Raw genomic sequence first — 8,649 nt, forward strand, 5'->3', positions numbered from 1 at the left:
CAATAAAATAAGGAGTTGATTGAAAGTGAAAGTAGCAAGAGCAGTGTAGGACGGTTGGGATTTCTTATATAAACATGTATAACTATTACAACTGTATAACATTGTCCTCACTGCTATATCATGAATGTTACTATACCATCTATAGTTACCAATATTAAATCAGCCTTATTCGCAATTAGTCTGGGCATTCAAAGCAGTGGTAGGAAACATGGTGCATGGGGGCCTCGCACATCTGTTTCCTGGTGCTATTATTTACGGGTAATAACATAAAGCAAAGCACCTTTAACTGCAAGTCAAAATCGCACAATCATGCTGCACTTTAGAATTAACAGTTAGTCTAACATCAGAATCAGAATACTTTAATTAATCCCTCATGAAATTATGTAGTTACAGCTGCTCCAGTAACAGAAACAACTAATTTAAAAATACAATATATATTACAAAGTTTACTAAATATAACAACTGGATTAGCTCAATTATTAATATCCAGGATATTACAGAGATGAAATATATATGATTTTTATTACATTTTATTTCAACCTATAAAACTTTATTTTCATTGTAACATGCATGTTTTGGACTGTACAGGAAGGCACAAAAAATCTAAAGGGATCTCAAGAAGAACATGAAAACATCCCGCAGAAAAGACTCTTACTAGGACTAGAACCTCCTTGCTGTGAGGCAACATTGCTGTCCACGGCACCACCATTTTGTTGTTTTTGGCTAGTGGTTTTTGTCTCTGTCAATCCACTCTCTGACCTCTGTGACATCCGTGGACCTTTGTGCTTGTGCAGTGATTGTACTGGGCAGTCTATAGATAAGAATTCAGTGGAAAAACTGGGAAGTGCAACAGATAATCTTAAAACAGATAATATTTTAGCAATTGGTCCCAAACTTGTCCACCCCAGTTTCTGCTCAGAAATTAGGAGCCATAAAGCAAGCTAATTAAAAAGGATGGACTGACAGATTTAAACGTGGCGTAAAACGGGTGAACACACCTACATGTGGGCGGTGTGTGTGTGTGAGGAAGACAGGTGACATGCCTTCAGCTCGTAATAATCTAGGGAGAACAGACAGAGAGGACAAGTGGTGCTTCGGGAGCGTGACAAACGGGCATGTTTTATAAAGCTGGAGATCCTGTCTGCATGTCCTACATCTGCTACCTGCTAGTTCTACTCGCACAGAGACATTGCTCAGTGATTTCTGTTCTCCCTGCAGGTACGGCGATATGATGTTAGAACAACAGAGGCCAGGAACATGCCAACTCCACACCGGGCTTCCCCTATCCCCCACACAGCAATGTTTGACTTATATCATCTACCTCCTGCTTTTTTTTCTACTGCTTTGCTGCGTTGCTCTGTCTCTGAGGAGTGAAAGCTCGTTTCATGTGGTTGAGTGGTGGAAAAAAATCAAGAAGAGTATCTGTAGTCTTCACGTCATCCTGCAAAACTTTAAATCCAGTCCTTCAGGGGGTTGTTACACACTGCAGCTGCAGATTCACAAAACATGCTCTGCATCGAGCTAAAGTAGAAGGACTGCTCCATTTTCTTAGGATTCCTGTGTCAATTATTAATGGCATGCATTTGTTTTTCCGCAGTTTTTATTTAAAAGAAAACAACAAGAATAAAAGAAAAGTGAAGGAAGAAAGGAACACATGCTATGCATTTAAAAGACATATGGCACATCAGAAAACAAGAACAAAGCACTGGAAAAACAGACGCGTGAGTGTTTAACTGCTTGTAGTAAAAACACTAATGAGGCACTTTCAACAGTTCAGCATGTTAATAATCCTCTGATTTAAAAAACAGACTTGTTATAATTGCTTTGTTTCCCTTTTTGCTTTTTCTGATGGAGGGCAGGACTGTTGGTTTTAGTCTTATCATGCATACTAAAAGTTGTGAAGTTTTGGATTTCTCCACATGTGGAGTGGGCTAAAGACTATAACAGACTACTAACAGTCTGTTATAGTCTGTTAGGAGGAGCTGCAGCATGGGGGTGGTGACTGCTTCTGTAACTGAGGAGCTGAACTGAGGAGCTGAACTGCTTCTATGCCCGCTTTGAGAAGCACAGCAAGCCAGAGTTTCTGTCAGAGGAGGACAGATGCGCAAATGCATGGAAAGCTCCCAGACTGGACAACATCCCAGGTCATGCCCTCAAAACATGCACTCACAAACTGGCAGATGCTTTTGTCTGTAATTCCCTCATGCTTCAAGAGGCCCACCATCTTCCCTGTCCCCAAGAAACCTAATGTAAACCACCAGTTTCCTTATTTCTGTCTTCATGTTTAGTGTAAGACTTCTTTTCTCCGTGTTCAGTATGTTTGTGTTGTTTCCCCAAGGCCTCACCCACCTGAGACTATCTAAATAAGCGAATTAATATCTAGTCCTGGCATGACTGATAAAGGGGAGAGTTCAGAAATATATGTATACACGTGAGTGCACTGATGGTAATTTTGCTTGAAATGCAGTATTTAAAAATAATATATGTGCTAAAGGGGCATCACTGTGACTCAGTGGATGGTACTGTTGCCTCACAAAGCATGAAGATTCTGGGTCACCAAAATTAACAGATCCCTGGGCATTTTTTCCCGCCAACCAAAGTAAATATCCAGGAAATCACAAAGTTCCCAAATCATTGAAGGAAGAGTTGTCAGGTGCGTCAACAGAGGTATGCAGGGTAGGCATGCCCACCACAAGCCCTTCGCAAATCCTTTTAGGGCATTATCTTTTAGGAGCAGAGACTCTTTGACCCATTAGATGGCAACCTGGTCCAGACATCTTGTTCAGGGGTAACTGAAATGTAACACCATGCACATGGACATTTTTTTTTTCTTTCAATCAGCAGAACTTTAAAGGAAACAGAGCGGTTTAATTCTATAAACCTAAGTAGCTTTCCCAAGGTCCCATGCAAAGCAAGCAGTCTCACTATACACCAAGTTGGACAGAAAATAAATGTTTGAAAATTTTAGACATAATTAGTTCTTTACTGTATTTTTTATTTTTTTTATTTTACTGTTTTTGAAATACCTAACAATTGAATGAGTAGTAAAAAAGGAATAACTACTCGTTTGTGGTGTGCAGCTGTGCACATGGATTCACAAGCCAGTATATTTTTGGCCTTAGGCTTGACCGTCCAGGACCATACTTATCAGAGACACCTGAAAGAGGGCTGCTCTAATCTCAGAATGATGAAGGAAATAAGAAAAATGTTCTCAAACAAGTTGCTTGTTGGTGAGGAGTGGAGCTCTTTGTTTGAGTCTATCAGGATATGATGGCCAGTTAATGACACCAAATTTGGGTTAAGTGTACTTACTACAAAGAGCAGAAAGCTCATTAGAGTTTAGTCTGCAGGGAACAGTGGGTACAAGTAGGATCAGTCAGTGATATCCACTACTGAACCATTAAGCAAACCTTGTAGATTTTTTTTTTTGTTACATAACCAGGCAGATGAAAAAGTCTTATCTTATTAAGATTTATCGAGAATCAAGAGGATGCTAAATTTAGCTGCAACTGGATGATAAATGCTTTCTCTGGAAATTACTGATCATTAAAGAAAAATCGGAAGTGAATAAGAAACATAAATTCACTGACAAAACCTCTTTGTTCTTGACGAAACTGGGTGAAGGGCATCTCTGTGCACTTCAGGTGGTATACACTTGTGGTCAGAAGTTTTGGCAGCAAGTTAGCTATGTTTCTATGATATACTGGGGAACAATCAGAAACATTTCACAAGTTTCAAAAGTTTTATAGGCAAATACATATTAACCCTCGTGTGGTGTTCATATTTTTCTTACTCAGCCAGTGTTCATGGGTCTGGTGGACCCGCCAGAGTTTAACACTATCAAACAATTTTATGTTAAATTACTCAACAGATGTTTACTTCATCCCAATTACAAACCATATGAACAGCAAACATGGTTAATTTTTTCCCTTTACCTTTGTTAGACCACATTTATGAATTAATGTGCTTCTCGTTTTTTGTTTTATAAAATGTTATAAAAATAAATCAGTTATAATCAAGTGGAGTGAGTGGAAAGACACAACACATTTACACATGAAGCAATATGTTTCACAACTAAATGGGATCAGCTGCTCATCAATGGTGACATTAGGCCCAGGGTTGTAAAACAGGGGGAGGTGGTGCACACACTTATCCCACACTGTCCTGATGGCAGCTTGCTTGTCTCACTTCCGTCGAGCTGGTCTGTCGTCTCGGTTATCAAAACGGATAATCCTGGAAATTTTGTGGAAGTTTTCCAGAGACATTGATGCACGGAAAGGTTCGTGCCGGTTTCTGCATCCCACAGGGATTCTGTGGATTCCCCTTTGGACCTGAAAACTCCTGCAAGGATAAGAACCCCAAAGTAGGCCTTTGGGGTTCTTAGATGAATTTGGTCCATCTCCTTCCACCTCTCTCCAAAAACACACCTTCCTTCTAGATTACTGCAATCCAGAATAATTTTCTGGATGGAATCTGGGATGAAAAGCTCAAATGAAGACTTGATGTCCTGCACATGAGTAACTGTCAGCCGTGTTGGCCCTGGCTTATCACAGTAACAGCTCTGCAGGGTGGCTCATTTCTTGGGCAAGAAGACCATTCAATGTCACCAGTTATTGACATCCATATTTCTTCACTTGCTGTCTGGTGGGCTTGTTCTGGTCCTGGAGCTGGCTGCAGATGGGGTGCTCGTCTTCGTTTTGTTACTAAATGGTGCTCAACCTCATCCTCTTCTTCAAAGTCACTGTCAGACTCTGAATTTTCAGAAATGTGAAATATTCTGAAACCTCTTTGTCAACATCATCATCCAAAGCTCCTCTCTCTTCCAAAATCAATTGGATGGCCCTCGCAGCAGATAATCTTTAGCCATCTTGATCAGTTGTGATAAAGAACCACACTGGCAAAGTCTTATTTATAGTATTATGCCCCTAATTTGCAGGTGGGACAGGGTATGAGAAAATAAAATTTGGATCCCTCAAGAAAGAGGGTAAAATGTGCGGGAATGTGTGGGAGCAGACGGTGTTGATAGTTGAATTTTCAACAATGGTGCAACTTTGTGCGAGAGCAGGAGGGGAGGAAAACACTATCAGCAGCACCAGAAAGGAGGAAGACAGAGTGTGGGAACACAGGACCTGCACTTTCAACACTTTTATTAGACCTGGGTCCAGTGGACCCGAACACCTTGTATGTAATGTAAATGCGTGGGGGGAGGTACAGTATTAGGTCACTGAAAATTAGTTAGGATTTATGTTCTTCACAGAAAATAAGCCAAAGCCAATGAATTTCAGGTTGAAAAAATAATTAATTGTTAAATTTTTCTTTTGGGAAAAACTGAAAACGGGTCTCACAGACCCGAACACCATACAAGGGTTAATTTTGTTTTGCAGTTGTGCAAGTGCCAAACATTTTGGTCACAGTTTTTATCCAAGTCCATCAACCAAGAGAGGAATAAATAATAACTGGTATGCACACCATACAATGCTGGATGGATGGATTCAGCACTTTTAGATGTGTGGTTATGAAACAGAGAACGAGCATTCATTAACAGTCATTGTTCCCTATGCTATTGATAGAGCAGAGACAAAAATAGCATCATAAAGGCTGTTATTTCCAGGTATTTTTAATTTTTTCTTCTTGTTCTGACAGCAGTTTTCCAACATACGGGTGTGTTTTTAATTCCAAAACCAGACCCTTTGAGGAAAGTAAATACACAATAAAAACCAATTATTTAAATTCCCGATATATTATGAATGACTGTGGTAGGGTAGCATTTTGATGGCTCCAAGAACAAAACAGACTAGAAAGTAATTCTGGTTGAACTAGAAATGTATAGAATAGAATAGAATAGAATAGAATAGAATAGAATAGAATAGAATAGAATAGCCTTTATTGTCATTGTACAGAGTACAACGAAATTGGAGTGCCACTCCCTTGGTGCAAGTTTCAATAATAAATATAAATGTAAAATATAAAAAGTACAAAAAAACAATCGTAAGTACTCAAACAATAGTATGTACAATATATACAGGATAGCAGCATTAATATAATGACAGTATGAATAGCAGCATAATATAATGACAGTGACGGTATGGAATAGGTTCAATTGTTTTTGTGCTTATTTACTACGGTGATAGCTCTGGGAAAGAACCTATCCCTGAATCTGTTTGTCCTGGTTTTATGTGACCTGTACCGTCGGCCTGACGGTAATAGTTCAAACAGTTGGTTGCTGGGGTGAGAGTGGTACTTGATGATATTGCCAGCTCTGCTGAGGTACCGAGAGTTTGCAGTGACCTCCAGGCTGGGCAGAGAGCAGCCAGTGATCTTCTGGGCTGTGTTGATGACCCTCTGCAGTACTTTCCTGTCCGCAGCTGAGCACCCTGCATACCATGTTGTTATGCCGTACGTTAGGATGCTCTCTATGGTGGCTCTGTAAAATGTCACCAGCAGCCTCTCCTCCAGGTTGTTCCTCCTGAGCACTCTCAGAAAGTGTAGACACACGCTGATCCACTCAGTGTGGTGCGCGTGCAGCCCCGGACATCTAAGGGCATCACAGACCTGTTATTGCTCAATCTCGCTGCTGGGCCTTTTTAACCACCGCCGTAGTATTTGCAGTCCAGGAGAGGTAATCAGAGATCTGCACGCCCAGAAACCTCATGGAGCGTACCCTCTCCACACAGTTCCCGTGAATGTAAAGTGGGGCCGGGTCTGCTCTGCCCTTCCTGAAGTCCAAGATAAGTTTTTTAGTTTTCGTGGTGTTCAATTGGAGGTTGTTAACTGAACACCAGTCAATCAGTCTGTTGACCTCATCTCTGTAGTCCGACTCATCCCCCCTTGAGATGAGTCCAACCACTGTGGTGTCATCCGCGAACTTTATGATGGTGTTTGAGAGATGGGTAGGGGAGCAGTCAGATGTGTAGAGCGTAAACAGGAGGGGACTCAAAACACATCCTTGTGGAGACCCGGTGCTGAGTGTGATGGTGCTGGACCGGTGGGGGCCGAGTCTGACAGACTGTGGACTATTTGTCAGGAAGTCCTTGATCCAGAGGCAGATGGGGGTGGAGAGTCCCAGGTGAGACAGTTTCTGGACCAGGATCTCCGGGATGATATGATTGAATGCTGAGCTGAAGTCCAGAAAGAGCATTCTCACATAGCTTCCTCGGTGCTCCAGGTGACTCAGCGCAGTGTGGAGCGCTATGGTGATAGCGTCCTCGGTGGAACGATTTGTCCTGTAGGCAAATTGGTGGGGGTCCAGAGTGGGAGGCAGACCGGCCCTGATGTGCTGACAGACCAGTCTCTCAAAGCACTTCATCACTACAGGCGTAAGTGCAACAGGCCTGTAGTCATTTGGGCTGGCCACAGCTGTCTTCTTGGCGATGGGGATGATGGTGGAGGTTTTGAGGCAGGGCGGGACGGTGTTTGATGACAAGGAAAGGTTGAAGATTTTAGTGAAGACTCCTGTCAGTTCGCCAGCACATGCTCTGAGAACCTTTCCATGTATTCCATCAGGACCAGCCGCCTTCCTGGGATTCACTGACCTTAGAACACACCTCACTTGATGCTCCCTGAGTGTTAGTGTGCCAGTGCTGGGGGCGGGTGGAAGTGGTGTGGCAGCTGAGGGCCTGGTCGTCTCAAAGCGGGCGAAGAAACAGTTTAGATCCTCAGCCAGTGAGGCATCAGTCCTAGATGTTGCCTGGTTATTGCTTCTGTAGTTGGTAATGTGATTGATCCCCTGCCACATTTTTCTGGGGTCGTTGTCAGCAAAATGATCTTCAATCCTCCTCCTATAGGCAGCCTTAGCTTTCCTGATGCCTCTACTCAGGTCTGCCCTGGCCGCCCTATACGCAGCCCTGTCCCCTGACTTGAAGGCAGTGTTGCGGCTTTTTAGGAGGGAGAAGGCGACGGAGGGAAAGAAAGCAGAAGAGGGGATGCCGGTCGGGCTCAGACGCTAGGCTATGCAAACATCCACACCGGCCAGCACTTCCGAGCCTTCCGATCCATCACCCACAAACTAGACGAATTGGAGCTACAGATAGCCAACACAGGCTTTGCACGTAACTGCAGCATTATTCTTATTACGGAGACGTGGCTTCACCCGCTGATTCCCGACGGTGCAGTCGAGTTAGCAGGCCGCACGCTACACCGGCATGACAGAAACAGCAACTCAGGTAAAAGCAGAGGAGGGGGGCTATGTGTTTACGTGCATAACGAGTGGTGTTGTAACAGCAGGATCATTCACACACACTGTTCTCCTGATTTGGAGGTTCTGGCAGGCTCGTGCAGACCTTTTTACATCCCGAGGGAGTTTACAGTAGTTATTGTGATAGCTGTTTATATATTAGCACGGCTCTCAGCCTCTTGCTCAACACCATAAACAAACAACAGCTTGCCCACCCCAATGGGGTTTTTATTGTCGCCGGCGACTTTAACAAAGCGTGCCTAAAGACTGTGCTTCCTAAATTTGTCCAGTTTGTGGACTTTGCTACGAGAGGAGAACACACTTTGGACCATGTCTATTCAAACATCAGGCATGCTTTCAGAGAGACACCCCTCCCCCACCTGGCTGGATCTGACCACCTCTGCATGTCCTGAGCAGGATTCGAACCTGGCCCTCATGGTCTAAGGGCAGCTATTTAGCTCAGTGAACCAACCTCT

The sequence above is a fragment of the Mchenga conophoros genome, linkage group LG15 (assembly GCF_057382185.1).
Source record: "Mchenga conophoros isolate Kocher_MC1m ecotype Shallow Benthic linkage group LG15, M_conophoros_male_GT1.1, whole genome shotgun sequence".
NCBI lineage: Eukaryota > Metazoa > Chordata > Actinopteri > Cichliformes > Cichlidae > Mchenga > Mchenga conophoros.